General features: G+C 41.8%; 2 long non-coding RNA genes across 8 annotated transcripts; both read left to right on the top strand.

The window, feature by feature from the left end:
• Positions 1 to 5,947: 5,947 nt before the first annotated feature.
• LOC124698368 lies at positions 5,948 to 11,052 on the top strand. Of its 7 annotated transcripts, none has more exons than XR_007000945.1 (11): positions 5,948 to 6,011; positions 6,199 to 6,282; positions 6,379 to 6,490; positions 6,593 to 6,680; positions 6,977 to 7,043; positions 7,177 to 7,346; positions 8,120 to 8,188; positions 8,346 to 8,499; positions 8,780 to 8,874; positions 8,948 to 9,031; positions 10,235 to 11,052. It is a non-coding gene; the product is annotated as an uncharacterized LOC124698368 (long non-coding RNA). The 7 variants fall into 7 exon arrangements; XR_007000944.1 differs by having other exon boundaries at positions 6,593 to 6,735; XR_007000947.1 differs by lacking the exon at positions 6,593 to 6,680.
• Positions 11,053 to 11,124: 72 nt separating this feature from the next.
• On the top strand, positions 11,125 to 13,632 carry LOC124698367. Its single transcript, XR_007000940.1, has 2 exons — positions 11,125 to 13,466; positions 13,544 to 13,632. It is a non-coding gene; the product is annotated as an uncharacterized LOC124698367 (long non-coding RNA).
• Positions 13,633 to 19,558: the final 5,926 nt, after the last annotated feature.

The following is a 19,558-nucleotide window of genomic DNA, read 5'->3' as shown; positions in this document are numbered from 1 at the left end:
GGCTTATTGTGGAAAACCATGCACCTTCATAGCTACTAGGTGATTTGAGAAGTGGCAATTTGTGGTAAAACTTGATTTATCTATGATTTATCTATGATTTGAGAAGTGTCAATTTGTGGTAAAGACTCCATGAGTAAGTGCCACTCTTTTTAGGATTTTTTTGCACATTAAATGACTCATTTAACTAGTTAATCCCATTTGTTGACTCTCTCGTTGACCAGCCACTTGAGGGTAAAACTGAGTATATTGCACTAGCCAGTATTAGCACTCGAGGGGAAAATTGAGCACACAAAAAATGCTAGTATAAGACTCGAGGGTATACCCGAGTATATCTAAATTTCCGGGGTTAGACTCGAGGACACGTGCAATTGTTGACGCGTAGACGCGGGTCGCGGTGGAGAAGTCGAGACGTGCAATCGTGGACGCGTGTCGCGTTGCGGAAGTCCAAGACGTGCGGACGTGCACCTGTGCACGCGTAGGGACGCGGGTCGCATTAACCACCCCTCGCCTTTATAGACGCCTCCTCCCACCTGTCTCTGTCACTCTCACTCGCTCACGCATCGCCAACTCTCTCCCACGTCCCATCATCTTCTCCAAAGCAAAAACCCTCTCCCTCTCCCTCTTCCTCTTCCTCTTCCTCCGCCGGAGAGATGGACAAGGAGAATGCCAATCCCATCGTCGAGGTTGGCTCGAAGCGCGACGCCTCCATCTTCGGCCCCGTCCCCTCGACGGACGACGCCGCCGCCGCCGCCGCCGCCGCCGCCGGTGCATCGGAGGCTGCTGCCGCCGGTGGCAGTCAGATCCCGGCGGGATGGGACCCCTACGACCCCGTGCCGTACGTCCCGCCCCCGAACCCCTACGACACCTCCTCGGAGGACCCATGGAACGAGGTAACTACGGTTTGCTTCCTTTTTTGTTCCCCATTCCTTTTTGAACCCTATTTTTGCTGGTGTAGATGGATCTGTAGATGGATCAGTATTGGGCTAATATTTGCGCCGATTTTATTCCATTTTGTTTTGATCACTTCTTGATTTGGGGTTCGGCTGTTCGGTTAATTTATGCAAGTAATATTGGATCTCAATCGGTTAATTTATGCAAGTAATCATGGGATCTCAATCAGTTATTTTATGCACTAATCAAAAGATATCAACCGTTTAATTTTGCAAATAATCTCGAATGTGTTCAAGTTCAGATCTAGTTCGGATCTAGAATCTGTTTCTTTGCCTATGATGAATGGTTGGGCACAAATTTTTACAGGGAGGGTTCAGCGAACCATTGCTTGTGTACAAATCTGTTGTGCATGAGCTTTAGTTCGCTTACCCCTTCCCTGTAGATATATAATCATGTCCACTCTAACCGAGGCTGACTCTGTTTTTCTTAACTTTGTTATCATGTACGTTAGTCATCGTTGCAACTCATTCACTAGTTTCTGTTTGATATGGATCGGATGTACCGGCAGCGACGTCGGCGGCGACGAAGAGCGAGGAGGACGTCAAGACTCGCCGAGTGCTCGCGGAGGCTGCAGGTCGGCCGATACATCTCCTACTTCGCCAAGGAGGTGTACAGGTGCCCCTTCCGCACCAGGAGACTCGGCGCCACGGACTTCAACCGCCTCGTCACGCATGCTGAGAACATCGGCACCACCTTCCCCAAGGTCGGCACGACGGTGAACGTCCACTCCTTCCGCGCCAAGCACGGGCGCTCGGCATGCACCTCCGCAGCTTCCGGCGGGTGGAGATCTCCGCCGGGCGCATGCCTCCGCTCAAGCCCAAGGCTCCCAAGGGGAGCAAGAGCAACAAGTGGAGGGAGAGCCGGATGGGGTAGGCGGAGTCCCGGACGTGTCTTGCTGCTGCTGCTGCCTCCTAGTTTGTTGTTGGGATCCCTTTGTTGTTAGCTAGGGATCCCTTGTTGTTATGTTAGTATGATGGTGCTTTGTGAAGAACCCGTTACTATGTTGGCTGCTGTGTATGCAGCCTATTATCTATCCATATTATCTAGGGATTATCTATCCCTAGTCTACTATATTTTGTTGGCCGTACTTAGTTTTCTTGATTTACTATGACTCGTGAATTTATCGTACATTATCCTGGAGATTTGCTTCTAGATTTAACTACATACATATGAACCGGAGGGAGTACTAGATTTGCTGCCATATTGGGCAAACAACGAGGGCCAAAAGGCATAAATAATTGAAGAAAGTCGAAATGCAAGCTTCTCTAGATTTTATACTAATTTGGTGAAAAGGACGAGAGAGAAAGAGGGGAAAAAGGTGCACTTAATAGGGATGCCAATTTGGGGCCGAGAGAGACAGAACCCAGCTCCTGCTCACGTGCAACCAAACGCTTCTCGTCCTGTCCCACGCGGTCCCTTTCTACCAGCCCCACGCGACGCGGGCCCACACGACTCGGCCCCACAAGACGCGGCCCCACACGTGACAGAACGGTCAACTAAACGGGAATCCTGCTCGTCCGAGCCGCTTCGCGGGTTTCAAACAAGGGCTTGGGGAAAACTGAGGAAAAACTAAGGAGCTGGGGAAAACTGAGTACAACTAAGGACCGGAGGGCACGAAAATAGAAATCCCTTTATTATAATTTAGGGTTGAATTAAGATTTATGCCTTTGGCAGTAATTTGCAATTGTTTTTATGTGTAAAACACTTTAATTCTCATAAAGTAAAATGGTTCAAAGTAATACTACTCTACCTTTGTGATTCATTATTCATTCCAAAATGATTTGAAATAATAGAGTTGCCTCTATATTTTTGGAATAAAAAGAATAGAGTATTTTCCTTTGGAAAATATCTTTCTTAAATAGAAATGACTTGGAATAATAGAATTTCATTTTGAAATGTTTGAAAATAAGTATTTGAACTTATTTGAGATTTTCCTTGATTTTTAAATACAAGGAAATAATGGTTTTAAAATTCCAAGTTTTAATTCAAATACATAAAATTCCAAAATTTGAATTTGTTTCCTAAATTCTATTTCTTATTTTATTCTTGTTAAGAATAATTTTTCATTCACAAATCCAATTTTTAATGGATTTTTAGAGGTGTATTTTATTTACTAAAATTTGGTGAAATTCTCGCTATTTCTTCTATAAATGTCCCTAGACTACCCTCTCAACCAGGGGGTCTGAGAGGGGCAAACAATCTGGGTCGTTGGTTTGGTGCAGCACAGTAAATTGATCCTCCCGCTTTTCACTAGAACCGTCCGATGTGGTAAGTTTTTCTGCACTGTCTTCTCTTTGAAACGGGCAAATGACCTATGGGACCGGTTGTGTGGGGAGCCCTTCGGCCAGAGGCAGCCACACCCGCTCGTCAAAGTCACCTTCTTTGTCCTACGCGCGTGGGGCAGTAAAACCTAGATCGCGGGGCGCCCAATCCGCGCATCTCCTCTCCTCCCCAATCCCTGGTTCTCCTCGTCCCCCTATGGCTCTCGAGGGGCGGCGCTGGGCCGGAGGTGGAGGAGGCCGGCCGCGAGGTTCCAGGGTGCCGCTGCCTCGCCCGTCTGGCGCCCCGAGCTCTGCAAATCGAAGCGGTGGCGGGAGGAGCTTCAAATTGAAGCGGCGGACGACGGGGCGCGGGAGGAGCAGGATCCTGGAGGTGGGTGGAGAAGACCGGTGGGCCGCCCCCGCAGGAGCACTCACAGAGGAGGCCGGCAGCGATGCCTCGTCTTCTCTTCTTCCTCCACTCTCGGTGTCGTCTTCCAGCCATTAAGGCCACCATGGTCGAGCTCGAGCTCCCCTTCCCGTCGCCCTACAGGACTCCAAGAACGGAGGGTGAACGGCGAGCGAACGAGCGCTGGGTGGAGGAGAGATTGGGGCGGCGCTGGCCAAGAGGAGGAGCTGCAGCCATGGAAAGATCGGTATGTGCTTCCCGGATCGCGGCAAGGGCGGCTCCTCCTCCGCCGCCAGGCTCCCCTCCCGCAACGCCTCCTCCAAGTACGACTTCGTCAAGGTCCGTCAAATTCCCCTCCTCCTCACCAGAGCCAAGATGGGATCGGACTCATTTCGTTTCTTCCCATCGTCGGCAGGTCAAGGTGTGGCTCGGGGAGAACGCCGACCACTACTACGTCCTCTCCAGGTTCCTCCTCAGCAGGATGCTCACCGTCACCAAGGTGCCCCTCCAAATCCCCTCCCCCTCACCTTAACTCAGCCGTTTGTCCTGGTGCTATTCCAATTCGTCCAAGAACTGGAGATTTAACAAGAGCTAGGGGGCAATGCCAAGTTATTTCTCTTGCCATTTGCAAATACAAGCGACTCTATGCTTCCAGCATCTTGGAGTAGTACTATTTATTTTTTAATATCAAACACCGACATGAATCTAACAACTCCAGTCATCGTCTGCTTCCCCCTTTCCAGATTCCGAACCATGTCGCCATTAAGATTGCCCTTGAACTCAAGAAGCTGCTCGTCGACAACAGCCTCCTCGACGTGTATGTTCACCCTTCACTGCACCCCTGATGATGTCCTACAGAAAATGCATGTCTGTACATGTTACATTGTCGCCGTATTCTTCAGTCCTGTTTATCGCGCTATTTCTTCCTCCTATGTTTTATGTCAGTTAGTCATGTGTGAATTCAAACAACCAGCTGCTGATTCTGTATCCTGATTTCTGTTGTCAATCGGATCCTGTATCTACAACGCCATCTGTACTAGGCTCATCAAGCTGTATAAATCATGTTGTCTTGCATAGATGTCGCTGTCTCGGTTTGTCCTATTGTGTTAGAATAGCTCGTTGTTTGACTTCTATTATATCACTAGGCACAGAGGGCTTGTTGCTCGTAGCACGAGAATTTGGCACTTTCGCCAGAAAGTGTCAATCAAGTCACATCATTTGTGACCTACGAAATATCTACTAAGCAAGAATACTTTCTTTTTTTTACTTGCTTCAGGTGATCATATGTTGTCTACCACGTATTTTTTTAGTGATGCAAATGTTGCATACACAATCTTGAAATCATTATGTTGCTGCGATCGTAAATTGAAAACCTCAGTTACACTTACATAATTGAGGGATTGATATGATGTTTCTCGGCACTCTATTGACATGGATGTTAGTATATTCAGTCTACTTTCACTGATCGGCTCAGATTAGATGGGTGTTCTACTAAAAAAGATTGGTGAATCTTTTATCTAGCTCCAGATTAGATGGGTGTTCTACTAAAAAAGGATTGGTGAATCTTTTATCTAGCTCTGCTTTGATAAAAGAGATTTATTGTCTCATACATTTATATATTCGCATATTTACAGTGCACTTCAAATTTGTCTCAAATTGTCTCAAATATTTATACATGGTCTCAACTTTAAATTTTTGGTGTCAGTATAAAAAACTGAGAGTAGTTTGTGCTATTCTTAGGAGTAGATTAGCCACACTCTAAAAAAAAAGGAATATCATTAGCATGGGTTAAAGCAAGGTATTACTGTAATAAGTCAGTTTGCTATGCCTTTGGGCATGGACATGAGTATCTCCAGCCTACTTTCACCCCCCTGCTAATTTTTGTAATGTATTATGTATGTCTCCGTCCTCATTTATATTGTATAACAAAGGTGAAAAGCTAAATGAATCTTCGAACAAATTTGCTGGGTTTATACTCTATAAATAGTGTATACTATTGAAAAATAAAATAAAGAATTTTCTTGATGACAACAGCTGGCGGCGGCGGTGGATGGATGACACATTGCAAACAAGGTTTTTCTGTGAAGCCTTTTGAATGAGGGAACTAAATGAGGGAACTCGGTCTTTTCTACCTATCATTTTGTCAAGGGGCTAGCAATGAAATTGACAATTACGCAAGATAGTGGCACATAAGATGGCTTTTGGGGTATGCTTTACTAAACCTTTGTATCAATTGTTCTATTGCACTTTTATTCTCTAAAAAATAGTGGATCTCCCTTCTTCAGTAATTTTGCAATGTCATCTTTCAGGTTCTTAACGAGATAAGCCTCCGGTCATATCACTCCAGATGCAGTGATCTCTTGTCCTGACAATAATGTGACGATTTCTAAAAGGTGCCCAGTTTTACCAGTTCAATTTGTCGGTATGAGCTAACGCGCGCTGCATATCTTGCTTACTTCTACTACTTTACTTCGTACCAGGCATAATCTCGATGAAAGTCCTAAGCAATAAGTTTGTTTTCGCTGAGGGGATTAGTTACTCGAACCACTGATACTTTTAATTTTGTGTGCATTGTCGTAGATTTATGTGATGATGTAGCCTCCGATTGTCGTCGACGTAATGATGTCCAGTTCGGTCTACCTCGCTGGATATTTCACACCAAAGGTAGCTGTATTGCTGGTTGTAACATGGCTTCTTTAGTGCAATAGGCAGCAAAATGTTCTAATTATGTAGCACCTGAGATGGGTTTTGGTATCACAGATAATCGACTTTGTGAGGTGGAGAGTTCTCTCCAAACTACAACTCGGAGAGTCGGCGGCGGTAGATGGGTACTTCAGCTGCCTGGGCGGCAAGGAGAACCAGGCCTTACCAGGTTCTTGATGCCACCCATGTATTTGTTTTAAATGTTGGTGATAAGTCACTCCTGTAATGCATCCTTCTCGAACCTTGATTATAGTATGATACTTGCTTTCAGTATAGTGATAGCTGGCCATTGGTTGTGGTGGCGAACAACGGTGGATTTCTGGCGGCGGCAATGGGTGCATTTCGATGGCAGTGTTTAAGTAATTAATGTGGTGGCTTCCTGATTATGTTAATTAGGCCATGTGTGCTCTGTTGGTAATATTTTTAGTAGTGCTGCTCACATACTGGTTTTTAAACTTCACTTTATGGTATTCGAAATATAAATATTGATCATGAAGATATCAATAGCAAATGTATCAAGGAAACTTAGTTTATATACTTTTTTATAATATATTTTGGATCATTTGTGGGGGTGAGTAGTACCTGACTGTTAATGCTTGATTGTGCTTACTATGCAGATGCCTATGGTCGATGATACTCTGTGTTTTGGTTGCAGCTTAGTGTCGGGTTTGCTTTGGCACAGAGAGTGCTTCCAAGTCAACTCCTATGTTTGATGATCTAAGGTGAGCCCTGTCAATCATTCCATTGTTGAATCTATGCAGTCAAAACAAGACCTTTCATATGTTAGTTAATTCTTGCTTTCCATTTTATATTTATATAGTTTGTAACTTCATCTATACTGGCGGAAAATTTCAGACTTGCAAGTAAGATGTTCAAGTGTGCAGCTATAAGAATAAAGTAGAGCCAATGTTTTATTCTTGCTAACCTGGCTGCCGCTATTACCTGTTTGGTTGCTTGGCTTGGTGGATTTTTATGCCCCATTTCCTATTAGCTTCCTTAATTCCTAAATGTTTCCATAGTTCAAAGTTAGGAATAAACATTGACGCCTGGCCTATGTTACTGTCCTATACTATAATTTCTATTAGATTTGTATCTTCTCTAATGCCATGTTTCTAGTTCCGTCTGCGGTTAAGCCCTGCTATTGCTCCATGGTAATCCTAAAATAAATCTACATGTGGTAGTTTAGATTCTACGACAAACAATCCTCTGTTTTCTGTTTGGACGCAGGTTCTTAGCTGGTTGCCATTTGCTGTGAGGTGTGCATCCAGTCCTTTACATAGCAGGTCAATGCACTAAACTGAAGAAGCTTGGGTTTTCGGTTCTGTACCAGCTTTTCATGGTCAAGAAAATATATCATACTTTGATGGACCTTTGTTTTGTAGTAACTACTAACAAACTCAGACACTGCTTAATAAACTTAGTCTGCACGGTCATAATTTACATTAGAGGTTCAGAGTTTCATGAACAGGAAGGTCTGAACGGTCCCCAATAACAAGAAGGGGTTATTGAAATACCTATTGCAAAGGATGAACCTGACAGGCTTGTGTTAGTTCAATTTGCACAACGGACTAGGGAGTAGTGGTCCTGTAGGTGTGTGTGGCTGATATGTGGGTGGCTTGATACACATTGTAATCACCTTGTTTCTTCCTATAAATGTTCCTAGACTACCCGGCCATGCAAGAGGTCTGAGAGGTGCCTGAGTGGCCCAACTGAGGTGGGGACGGGGAGAAGATGCACAAGGAGGATCGTGCTCTTCCTAGCTGGGAGGAGAGGATGCAGGAGGAGGAGGACGGAAAAGGTGAGGGTGCTCACGTCCTCCTCGGCCGTCCTACCTCCGACGACCTCACCATCTTGAACGGATCTGAAGGTATGGCAAATCCTTCTTTACTTTTTGATTTCTGTGCAATGTCAATCTCCTCTCTGGTGCATATACGTGTCTATTGTGTGTGGTTTTTAATTAAGATACAGGTTTATTAATTTCCTGATCAAATATTAGATCTGATTTTCAAAACGATGTGGTTCAGCCTACTGTAAAACAGGGTCTTTTGTCATGTCCGATACAACAGCAAATGGAGATTCTCACAGAGAGCAAATTTGGTTAAATATGAGGCCAGCGCACAGGATACAGGCTCAGCTTATGGTTATGTTAACAAAACAGACAAGATCCAGCGCTTCTTGGTAAGATAACATCTCGCTGTTAATAATTGTGTCACATTTATCCCTATTTTGTCTGAAATTTGGTGGTAGTGGTTCTAGCAATTAGGATATTGTTACGGCTTTGTTGCAAATTACAAATTTATTGCTTGAACTCATTTTTTGTCCGAAGTGAGGTCTATGATATAGGATGTTGGCAAAATGGATTCATCAGATTGACCGGCTTAATGTTTTGCTCTTTCTGGTTTGATTGTGCCTTCTTTGGTAATGTTTGACCTATGTTTGGATTTTGTGTATGATGCAGAACTTGTCTTCTATGAGGTCAAGCCTATTCTAAGATCTGCATAGCATCTGCATCCTCACTTTGGCCGCACTTGGACATGAAAGTCCTATACAATGGTTAGTGTCTGCTTTGATAATGTTTGACTTGATAATATTTGTATTCCATCTTACCTTTCCATGTAAACTTCAGTAAGGGAATATTAAACAACCTCGCCACCTCGGGTTGTTTTGAGTAGGCATCAGATATGTTTGAAGCATCCCAGCTTAAAGCAAGGTCAGCGCAAAGTTCTAAATTTCTTATCCTCGTCTCCCATACATTCTGGAGTGCTTTAGCGGAATTATCTTGAAACCTATGTTCCTATGGAAAAACAATTCTAATCTAATTTTTTATTTGCTCGTCCATTTTAAAAATAATTGTCGTTGTCGGTGAGAGAAATGGTAATCTGTGGCATATTTGGTGAGTGCGTCCAACTGAGGTCATGAAGGGCAAGTACGAGGTCGAGTCAGTTTCTTTGTTCATTCCTTTGAGGCGACATATCCAAGCCTCTTACATGTACAACACTCCCTATGTTTCTTAGTGCATATAGGTACTTGTGAACATAGTTTAAACTATTATGCTTCTTGGAGAGAGCTTTAAAAAAAATCATGGTTGATTGTTGAACACAATTTAGACCGTTCGACCTTTTTTCCTTATATTCTATTCTGGATATTAGCTGTTAGGTAAATTAGTACAATAAGTTATTTTGGCTTCCATCGATTTTTCTTCTAATTGCTCCTTTTCTGAATTGACAACTTAATTAACTTAAATTTGCCTTTTTCCAGGTGTTGTTTTAACATTTCCAATCAGGTCATACTTCATGGCAGGACCATAATAATTAGATCCATTTCTCATGCTTTGAACATATCGCAAATCCAAGTGGCGGTTGTATGTTTCAGTTGGACAAAAGAGTCGATTTGCTCCTTTTATCATCACCATAGCTGAGCATTTATTCATCTCTCAAATATTTTCTCGCTAATACAACATACTCGTCGTCTTCGATTCGTTGGGCATCTCTATTTTTCTTTGTTTGTTTTTTCTTAGGAGTAGATTGTCATGTATTGCTTTTGGTTCTTTTATTCTTTGACCTCTTCCAAAATTCGTTATCATGTTATTATGGTATCATATATCGTTATCCACATTTGTGTACCTACTTCATAGTGTTCATAACTCAAGTGTGATGGGCCGAGTAACCAATCAGGTCATACTTCATGGCAGACCATAATAATTATATCCATTTCTCATGCTTTGAACATATCGCAAATCCAGTGGCAGTTCTATGTTTCAAGTGGACAAAAGAGTCGATTTGCTCCTTTTATCATCACCATAGCTGAGCATTTATTCATCTCTCAAATTTTTTCTGCTAATACAAAAAATGATATTACTTTGCTTAATTAGTAATATGGCTGACCACTGACATAATTTGTGTTCATTTTCCAGGCTAAGATTCTTGTCAGCATGTGACTTGAAATTGCTTTATGCTGCTGGTACATGTTTGGTGTCGGTTAATTTACAAAGCAAGAAGGCAAATGAATAAGACAACAACGAGGCAATATGTTATAGTGGCTGATTTGGAGGAAGGATTTTATATTTTCTAGCTTCCCATTATGATTGATAAGAACAATAGATCAATTTTCGTATGGCCAGCAAACACAGGTGTCGATTGAGCATTCAACATTAGCTTGCAGTTCACTGTCATGGCAATGAAGCTGCAATTCACTAGCTTAGCCCTTCTCATGAGGTATTTCTTTTCCTTTGACCTGAAGTAGTAGTAATAGTGGTTCCATGAGGCTAGGAGGGTTTTCCAATTAGCTATCCCTGCCATATGATGCTTTTATGTAGGACAGATGATCAACTTATGGCGCCCACTGAACTTTAGGAACTTTTAATGAAGGAAATTTGGTTTAGATAGAGGTAGCAATTTTTGTGAGTTGCAACATTTTGGAGAATTGATTTGGAGTTTTCTTTTTGTCAGGATATTTGTTCACTCCAGTTATCAACTTGCATTCAGATGGCTGAGACATGGTGCCGGATGCCAATTTCTTTTGTTTATATCATTTGCCTCAGTTATTTATGTATGTTCGTCCTTGACAATCTCTACTGTCAGATGCTCTTGGAGGATTATTATGGGGTTACAATCATGAGCATTTAATTTAATAAATTGCATAATATTCGTGTAGTCAATCTCATCTCGCTGCATATTGGTTTGTTGTTTGTATTGTTTCTATTCGGTTCTGCAGTAGTATAGTCCAATTTCTGAAAATTCATGGCTACACCATTGTTTTTGATTTACTTATTTTGTTAGATATACTGCTTTATGTTTCTCTTTTCTTAATTAGTAGTCTTAAATCTTTAAGATATACCGTCTATGTTTGTACTGTCACTAGGTTGCGTCCTGACAACCTTGATGTTTTTGTGTAAAGCTTAAACTGCAATAAATTAACTATTACTGGTTTTATATGACACCTTCTAACTTTGATCTTTATAGTCTGGTCATTTCCAAATGTCTCGCTTTCCTGTCATAGGAATCATATCCACACATGTCGGGTCTTCTAATTCTAAACCACTTCATTTTTTAGCTTAACAAAATTTCTCTCCTTGTAGGTTTCATCTCTTGCTTGGTCAGAACCGATGGAAGTTTTTTGTGCTTTCATTACTCAGCTGTTGGTTGGGCAAGGGTGCCTCTTATTAGACCAACAAACTTACCTTGTGAATTTTTTACGACATTAGCCCAATTAATCCTGTATGATATATGGCATACCCTGATGCACATACGATTTAGCTTTCTTAGCTTGAGTTTGTCTTTTCAAATCCACTTCAGCAAGATTTTTTTTATGGTAATCTGCAATATTGTATATCTCATAACTTATCCACTAAATTAACAATTCAGTAATACCCTGATGCATATACGATTTAGCTTTCTTAGCTTGAGTTTGTCTTTTCAAATCCACTCCAGCAAGATTTCTTCCGCTAATCTGCAGTATTGTATATATCACAACTTCCCCGCTAAATTAACAATTCAGTAATCTCAAATAGTATTAGTGTCACCTCTCTGAACATAGTTAGCTGGATTCATCTTGCAGATGGACTTCCCATCTTAGATGATTTATCAAATTTACTGACTCTAATATGCAATATTTTACCATCATATAGTAGGAGTATCTTTTCTGCAACTGGAAAAAGGTTCCTGTAATTTATGTAGATGTTCTGCAACATATAGCACGAGGTACTTGTGGAATTTGATTTCTTTAGATCATTTTACTATTTTTTACCTAGACCTGGGCAGGGTCATTGTTCGTAGTTGTACTTGAAAGGTAGGAGTTCAATGTCGTGTGTGAATTTGAACTGTCATTTATTAGAAAACCTTGGTAATCTTGATGGAGAAACCATTCCCACCCAAGTTATTACTATTTTGTTTTCTGCAAATTAAAATTTAGGGCTCGAAATAGTCTTGATGAGGCCAAGATTTTGGTCTCTGTAGACAGCCTTTTGAATAAAGTTATTTTTTCGAGCGTTAGAAACTATTGCCACCCAAATTATTTCAAAAGCCTTATCGCCTGCAGTTGGAATGTTCAAAACATGGGGGCTGACATTTTCCCATATGAGGCAACAATGCAGAAGTTACATGATCTTGCTCAGTCCATCTTTTGAACAAACCCAGTGCAGGCATCAGGCTCTTAGAGGATTATATGGTTCTGTGGTTCATGTCTACACACATCTGGTCTGGCCCTGAAAAATTCTTATAATCTCTCTATGGTTTGTGGTTCAAATAGACCACATGCAGCGGTTTCTTCCGTTCTGTGATCTTTTCAGCTGAAGAGATCTTACTAGAACAATCTCTTTATGCGTTGGACATTGTCTACTGACCGTATGAGAAGGTCATGAGGATTCCTATTGGAGCATGGCCTACGCTGGTTGACGAATGGGCATGATAAGAAGCTGCTTTAAGTAAGCGGAGACTTGTGTTGCCCCAGACCAAGCTCAAGGACAGGGTTAGAGTTGAAATGAGGTTTCCTTCACAGGGTAATTTATCATGTTGGCCACTGCCTCCTGAGTTTTTACATAATGGGACCATCTGGTAGTAATTTATGTTGTAACTATGAGTTTTTATGCAATAAATTCAAGTTTGAATTGAATACTTATGCCAGTGGCGCAGCAGGTCATCTGTTGTTTCATAAGAGTTTCGACCTGATCTGATCACCTGACTGTTTTATCCAATGTTGTTGCTTGCGACAATATTCGCTAAATTTACATAGAATGTACATATAAGTCTCACCATTTAGGTTCTGTAATATGCTTATGATGGTTACAATATTATTTTGCTTTTGCCTTTGCGCCGGATTTAATGGATTGGAAAAATTGTATGTTGAAAGAGTAAAAATAAAGTGATGTGTGGTGGGAGTACAAGGGAGAAGCTCAATTGAACTAAGAGAGCTGCATGTATGCTATGATTGTTTTGTTCTTATGCACCACTTTCCACTTGAACTTTTGTTTCAGTGCTTAGACATTGTTTCATACTGTTTCGTGTTACCACATTACTCATCCTCTCTCACTCCCATGCCCACCAAGATCCAGCATGCACATAGGAGGAGGGACGACCAGGAGGTGGCGGCTTGCAGACATGGAGGAGAACGAATTGTAGAAAAGAACTTAATACGCATCAACCATGGAGGTAAGTTCTTTTCCACCACTCGTTGAATGTCACAAGCCATATGGTTAGCTATCACTGAATTCGTATCTGTTTTGTAGCTTTTGTGTCGTTGCTTTCTGTGCGTGAATTTTGGTGTATTTTACAATTCTTCTTGTGATCTGCCAAGAGGGAGAAAATTACAGTGTTACAAATATATTATCATAACTTTAGTGCAATATGTACTACAAATTTAATCCAGCTGACATAGGGTTCTTACTCTTTGATTTTAGGTTCATTGAACAACCTGCCGACACATGGTTGTTACTCTTCCACTTGTAATTATCGACTACGGGTCCATTTTTTGCTGAGATTTTGGTTTTGGCAGTGGGATGTACGTGCATCTTAAATCAAAATGGCAGGTACATCTTGACATGGTTGTTTATCCCAGGCGTGATTTGAGGAAGATGCACAGTTTTCTATCTTGAATCAATGCTGAGTTTTGTGCTCTCAAATGAATATTTCCCTGCGTGGTTTGAGGAAGATGCACGGTTTTCTGGCTACGGAAATTTATTGTTTATTTCAGTTTAGTCATTGTTTATTTTGGCTTATTTCTGACAAAACTTAATAACGTGCAGACGTCCACGTGATAGACCAATGATTTAGTTTTATAGCATATGTTTCTTACCAATGTGGTTATGGTAAAGCCTGACAAGTTATAGAAATTGTGAAATATGTAATATCAATGGACAATAGTAGAAAATGGGAAAACAAAATCTCATGACAAAAATGGAAGGCGAATCTAATAGAACCGTAAGTACTCTCCGCATAAACTTTAAATGACCAATACATGAAAGATCATCATACAACTATTTTGGTGTGAGACATCATGTATAATTCTGTAAAATTTAGATGGATAAGAAATAAACGCCATATTTGATGCTCATATAGCAACTCAAGACATGAGCAATCACCAAAAATATAGATTTAAGCACTGAAATAAATTATTTATTAAATTACCGTCCTATATGTCAACATCCATTGGCATATTAATACGCTTTTATTTGCACTTGCGCGATAGCGCAACGGGTCATCTAGTTTTCTAAAATGTGAAAAGACTAGAATACCCTCTGGCCCCTATTGGGCCAGCCCACTTACTAAGGCCCATTGGGACAGCCCACTAAGGCTTGTCCCATAACGAGTCGGTGGCACCACTGCGGCCCACCTCACTCACTCACTCGTCTCTCTCACTCGACCTAACCCTAACCCTTCTGGCGGCGCGCGTGGCGATGGCGTCACCGCCATGGCCGCCGCCGTGCTCTGGCCGCCTCCGTGCTCCCCTGACCTTGCCGCTTACCTGATCTGAACCGCCGCGCGACGATCTATCGATCTGTCCACGTGGTTCCTTCGATTGCTTCCTCCTCTGGCGGATCGCCTCCTCTCTGGATCTCGTGGTGAATCGCCTCTGGCGATTGACTAGCTCCGGCGAGCTCGCGTCCTCGTCGTCGACGTATGCGCGTCTCCGAGACCGACCTGGCGCGGGTGCTGCACTCGCAGCGCCTGTGCCGTCGTCTCCGGTGCTGTGCTGCTGGTGGTGTTCGTCGGCGTAACGCCGGCGTCTTCCCTGGCTTTGCAACTGCTATGGCCGCGCGAGCACTGCCTCGCCATGCCATAGCCTCTGCCACCAGGCGCGGGTAAGGTCCTCTGCTCCCACTCCTTCTCATCTCCATGCCTGTGCGCCTCCCCATGCTTCTGTGCTTCTTCTACCTCTTGCTCTACGGCCTCCTAATGATCCTATGATCATGCAGAGCCTTGCTGCTGCTGCCTATGCTTCATATGCTTCTCTTCTCTGCAAGCTCTGGCCAATTTACCAAGTCTTGGTTACTGGCCAGTGTGTTTTGCTTGTTGTGCATGCCATGTGTTGCTTGCTTACTGCTCCTATCATGCTATGATCTTGCTATGCCATGCTGTACATGCTTATGAGCTTGCTTGTGCTTACTGGCATCTTATGCTTGCTTTGTCTAGGTGTACTGCTATGCATCTGTGACATTTGTGAATGCCAGTGATGCATGTGAGGTGCTTCTGTGCCTCCTGTGTAATCCAATGATCCATTGGATCAATTATTTCAGTTGGCTAGCCTATCTGTGTGCTTGACTTGATTCAATTGATCCATTTGATCAATTACATGTCAGTGGCTTGGTTGCTGATGAATTCTGTGGCTAAGTGAATTATTTGCTTACTGATGCTATTGCTCAAGCATGCTATTGCTTCTGTGTATGTGTGCTGCTGCACTCCCTAGCTTTCTGGACTTGATCCAGGAGCTAGGATGTAGTGACATGTGCTTGTGTTGCCTCATAGTGTGCTGTTGTCAATATATAGCATGGATTTGTTATGTATTCATGCTTGGAGGAATTAATTAATGATGAACTGCTTATGCAGTGATGATTAATTGACTTGCTGTGTATGAATTTGCTTTTCATGATTATTTGACAAGCAAATGATGTCTGAATCCCTTTCTGGATAATGATGCTTTGTTATTTGGCTTTGCTTTGGATGGTTCTATGTGTGATGTGACCTCAGTAGCCTTGCTACTGACTGGTTGCTCACATGGTTGGCTAGATCTTGTTGGCTACTCATCTTTGCTTGCATATTTGGGGATCATAATCAATATGAATGCCAATATGCTTGCCCGTGAAGAATTCTAGGGTTTCCTGATGGTTGCATGCTTAGGATTTTCTCGTGTAGTCTTTGTTAGCTGCTAATCCTTGCAATACATCTACTGGTGCTTGTCTCGTGCATGAGATCTTGCTAGTGTGTGCATCCGTGCATGATCTCAAGCTTCAGTGCACATGATTTGTATCAAGATGGTTTTCGTTTTAGTGGCTTCTAGATCGACAAGTAATCCTTGGTGAAAACCAAATGATGATTTACCCATTGAGCATCTCGCTCAATCCTATGACATATGTCATGCATGATTTATGGATTAGACCCATTGGATCTTCTCCAGGAACTAGGTATACCTGGTTCCAGCTCCTAGAGTGAAATATTGTGTTGATGCAGACTTGTGGTTTGTGTGTCACAGCCCTTCACCCCCAGGTCTTGGTTGATCTTCTCAGGTCACCATGATTTCTGGTGGTTGATTGGTTGTGTGTTGGTAGGTGCTGTTCTTGAGCAAGAACTGGATGAACTGTGCATGTTCTATTTTCACCTTACCTTGTGAATCCTTATCTGGTCGACTGTGCACTGGTTCTAGGGTTTGTGCCCTTTTATATCATCTCTGCTTTGGTTCTTGCAATGCCACACATGCCTGGCTTGCTTTGGTGACTAGGCCTGTGCATGCCTTGTTGTGGCTTGCTCAGCACACATGAGCTGTGTGCTCTCATATGCTGAAACTTGAGCCCCTGGTGGTGCTCAGGTTTGGTCTGCTGTTGCCCTTATCTTGTGCTGTCCAGGGTTTTGGACATGCACAAGTGTGCAGGACACTTGTTTCTGTCCAAACTGAATTCTGTCTAACACTTAACCCTCTGGCTAGTACTTGATGTGTTGTTTTGCAGGTTTTGAAGATGAATATGACCATGAAGATGTACTCCAAGTCATTTAGTCTAGGTTTTAGTTTAGGATCCATGTTGTAATCTTCATTTTCATTTCTGTTTACTGTTCCCTAATTCTTGTATCAAGAATATTGTAAAGACAATGTTATCTGTGTTGTGATATCAATAAAGCTCAAATTTTACTTATAAGCTTTTGATTTGTGTAATATTTATATTCTTGATTAAGTGTTGTATTCATTATTTACTTTGAAATTCAAAGTCATTTAAATTCATAAGTTGAATTTTAAATTGTGAATTCAATTTCTATATTCAGTAGTGCTTATTGTTTGATGTCATTCTTGTATAAATAACTTGTCAAATGAATTCAACTCCCAAATCAACAAGATACAAAAGAGATCATGTCGAAGTTTCAATAACTCACCTTGCCTAACCATAATTGCAAAATGAGAGAGAACCTCGATCCCTCTTAGGTTTAGTTGCAATAAGGCGCGAAAATTTCCCCCGTTTTGCGATGAAATGCACATCCCATTTCTAAATCTACCCTTCGTTGTTCCTATGTTCTGGGTTATTACAGCCTCTCCCCCTTAACAGAAACTTCGTCCCGAAGTTAAGATTGGTACCTGAATAACTCGGGGTAAGACTTCCTGAGTTCTTCTTCCGTCTCCCAAGTTGCTTCTCGTTCAGGATGATGTTGCCATTGAACTTTGCAGTATTTGATTGCTCTGTTCCTTAACTTCTTCCATTGTACTTCCAAGATCTTTTCAGGTTTCTCCACATAAGTTAGATCAGATTGCAATTCTATTTCTTCATGTGTTATGGGATCATCCGGTGCCTTCAAACACTTTCTTAGTTGTGATACATGAAATACATTGTGAACCAGACTTAATTGCTCCGGTAATTCCAACTCAAAAGCTGTTCCTCGATTCTGACTGAGTATTTTGAATGGTCCTATGTATCGAGGACTTAACTTTCCTTTTACTCCAAACCTCTTAAGTCCTTTCATTGGGCTAACCTTTAAATATACCATGTCTCCTACTTTTGGTTCCCAAACTCTTCTTCTTTGGTCGACATAACTCTTTTGATGACTTTGAGCTATTTTGAGTCTATCCCGGATCACCTCGATGACTCCTTGTCTCTCCTTAATGTAGTCCGGTGTAAACTCCTTGTTCTCTCCGGTTTCAAACCAACAGATTGGGGATCTACATTTCCTTCTGTATAATGCTTCATACGGTGCCATCTGAATGCTACTCTGATAACTATTGTTATATGAGAATTCTGCCAACGGTAGATGGTCCTCCCATGAGCCTCCAAAGTTTAGAGCACAAGCTCTAAGCATGTCTTCAAGTATCTGATTGGTTCTTTCGGTTTGTCCTCCTGTTTGTGGATGATATGTTGTACTGAAATCCAACTTGGATCCCAAAGCTTCTTGGAGTTGTTTCCAAAATGCTGATGTGAAAATTGAACCTCTGTCTGAGACTATCTTCTTTGGTACTCCATGCTTGCTAACTATTTCCTTAACATATATATCCACAAGCTTCTCCGCAGTATCCTTTTGATTTACGGCTATGAAATGAGCACTCTTGGTAAGTCTATCCACTATTACCCATATCATATCCTTCCTTTTACTAGTCATTGGTAGACCAGTAACAAAATCCATTCCAATTTCATCCCATTTCCACTCCGGTATCTCTAGTGGTTTGAGTAATCCAGTAGGACTTTGATGTTCTGCCTTCACACGCTGACATGTATGGCATTCAGAGACATATTGAGCTATCTCTCTTTTCATGTTGTTCCACCAGAACATCTCCTTCAAATCCATATACATTTTAGTACTTCCCGGATGTATTGAATAAGGGGTTTCATGTGCTTCCTTTAATATGATTGACTTCACTTCTGGATCATCCGGTACACATATTCTTTTCTGAAAGTATAGTGAATCAAACTCCCTTAGATTGAATTCTGATGGTCTACCTTCTCCAATCCTTTTGATTTCTTCTTGGATGAACAAATCATCCACTTGTTTTCGGATAATCTCATATTTCAAGTCAGAATACATCTCATCCATAATCCTCATAGTTGCTACACTTCCCATAGCATCACCTTGAATAAATAGAATCTGAGCGTCCTCTAGCTCTTTCCGAAGTTCTTTTGGAATCTTCCATTCCGTAGGTTGATTTTCCGTACTCTTTCTGCTTAAGGCATCTGCTACTACATTAGCCTTGCCCGATGTATAATTAATTGTAAGGTCATAATCCTTAATCAACTCTAACCATCTCTTTTGTCTCATGTTTAACTCCTTCTGAGTGAAGAAATATTTCAAACTCTTATGATCTGTGTATAGCTCACACTTGGATCCATATAGAAATTGTCTCCAACTCTTCAAAGCATACACAACTGCCGCTAACTCTAGATCATGTACTGGGTAGTTGTGTTCATGTGGTTTCAACTGTCTTGATCCATAGGCTATTACTTTCCGATCTTGCATAAGAACACATCCAAGTCCATTCTTGGAAGCATCACAATACACCGTGTAATCCTTTCCACGTTCCGGAACTGCTAACACCGGTGATGTGGTTAACTTATCTT

The sequence above is a fragment of the Lolium rigidum genome, chromosome 3 (assembly GCF_022539505.1).
Source record: "Lolium rigidum isolate FL_2022 chromosome 3, APGP_CSIRO_Lrig_0.1, whole genome shotgun sequence".
NCBI lineage: Eukaryota > Viridiplantae > Streptophyta > Magnoliopsida > Poales > Poaceae > Lolium > Lolium rigidum.
This window is presented reverse-complemented; position numbering and strand designations above follow the sequence as displayed.